Here is a 2,312-nt window from a genome sequence, read left to right on the forward strand (position 1 = left end):
GTATGTTTATATCAGAGAATTCCAAATTTTAAAGCTAGAAAAAATATGTTTGTGTGTGTGCTTTTGATCTAGGAGATTGTTAACAAGCATTCTTTATTTATTAAACAGCGTCAACATAACAATAATTTAAAAGTGTTTTGTGAATGTCTGAGGAATTGGATTTTATTTGTCTCATTCTCATTCGTTTCAGCTTATATTACGGATGTATACTGACAACTGAAAAATGCCATGTTAAAAATATATTTCTTGAATGTGCGCGAAAACAGAAAAAAATAGAGCACATTTCACATTTAGTTAAATTAATCCGTTTTTTGGAATCCTGGCTGCCTCACAAGGTCCCCTGGTGACTCAACAGTCTGATGGCTTTTAACGCTAAAAATCCGGTTTCGATACTCACGGTGGGCACAGCACAGATAGCACAATGTGTAGCTCTGTGCTTAATAAGAAATAAGAAAGCCTCAAAAATATTTCTTAATAAAGATATAATAAGATTTACAAATAGTTATGTTTTAACATTTCATTCTAATATTACCACCTTATTTTAAAGTTTTACTAATTTTTTTATGGCAGTTGATTTGCAAGTTTGTTTTCTTACACAAATTTAGAATAATCATTTTGGCATATATTTAAAACATTCCGCCTCTGAATCCTGATTATTAATTGAAATTCTAAAATGTTGTTAAAAAGTTTTATGTGATGGGTTTAATTCACTTTGAACAAATTTCCTCCACCTTGGTACATAATTCTGAAGCTACTGATATTTAAAAGTAATTGACTTTGAAAGTATTTTTCTACTATTGGCCAATTATAAAGAGCTACTAATCTATTCGCAAGCCATGCAGTTTTCATTTGGTTGCTTTTTATATAACACAATGAAGTTTGTAATTGTCTTACTTTGAATTATGTGTTAAGGCATAACCATAATGAAGTTTGTAATTGACACACTTCATTATAGTTATGCCCTAACAAAGAATTTACAGTAAGACTATTACAAATATCATTAAGGTCATTTTTTAACACACATTTTAAAGTAAGACGATTAAAAAATTAATTTGGGTTAGGCTTTAACACGGTATTTAAAGTAAAAAATAAGCATAAAATTGGGAAAATCCTAAATAGTTATTTTCTTAATATCTTTAGATCTTGTGAATGGTAAGGAGGTATTTTATATACCACTTAGTCTTCCTTAGCTCCGTTTTGGAGGACGATCATCGAACCATATGTATGAAAATCCCATTATTCAGTAGGATCATAGATAATGTTTGCTATAAAACACATACCTTCCAAAAATTCACCTGGAAGGTGAAAATTTATTGAGAAGTTTTCCATTATTTTCTACCAGTTATTTTTGATGATTACATCAACAGTTTATATCAACTTTTGTTCCAAAATCATTCTAATTGTTCGTATACCAAATTACTGAGTCCTACAACACAAGAGTATTGTATAGTGGATACCAATGACATTATCAATTTCTTATTATACAATTTTGGAAAAAAAAACTTTCATAATAGATGGTGTAACGTTCGTCCTAATATTATTTCTCAACATAAGACATACAGTGCTTATAGATAGGAAAGATATTGCTCAAATTCTAATAAAACTGAATAATTAATTTTAGGATTGTATACGAAACAGTTCAATCAAGTGGTCTAACCTTGAAATCAAGTCAGGAAAGTTATTTGATAAAGAGTTATGCATATATATATATATATATATATTTCAAGTGTTACAGAAACGTGTTTTGGGAAAACTTTATCCAGTCTAACAAATTAGTACTGTTACATATTACAATTTCGAACGGTCTGAAATCGAGTTAAATGATAATTAAAATTTAGTAGTTAAATAGATGTCGATATATCTCCAATTTATGATATTTGCCACAGGATTGATACACACACAGTTTTCTTTTTTAATACAAATATGTTTTAATATACAGACAACAACACAAATTACAATAACAGCTATTACAAATATTTATTGCAAGCAATGATTTATATACAAAAGTTTCACAAACTTCACAGTACACTTATGTTAAACCAAAACTATTATTTAATTTTACTTAATTGCCATATTAACCGTGGGCTGCACGATAATCCTGCCCATGTTCAGCTCATCTCTGTACTGGACCTTTACATTATATGTTTGCAATATTAAACATGTCAGAAACAATGTTGAAATAACACCTTTGTATTATTAATACACTCATGAAGTCACCTTGTGTACTGTACCTTTACATTGTATGTTTGCAATATCAAACATGTCACAAACAATGTTCAAATAACACCTTTGTATTGTTGATACACCCATGA

This window comes from Limulus polyphemus, unplaced genomic scaffold (assembly GCF_000517525.1).
Source record: "Limulus polyphemus unplaced genomic scaffold, Limulus_polyphemus-2.1.2 Scaffold848, whole genome shotgun sequence".
Lineage (NCBI taxonomy): Eukaryota > Metazoa > Arthropoda > Merostomata > Xiphosura > Limulidae > Limulus > Limulus polyphemus.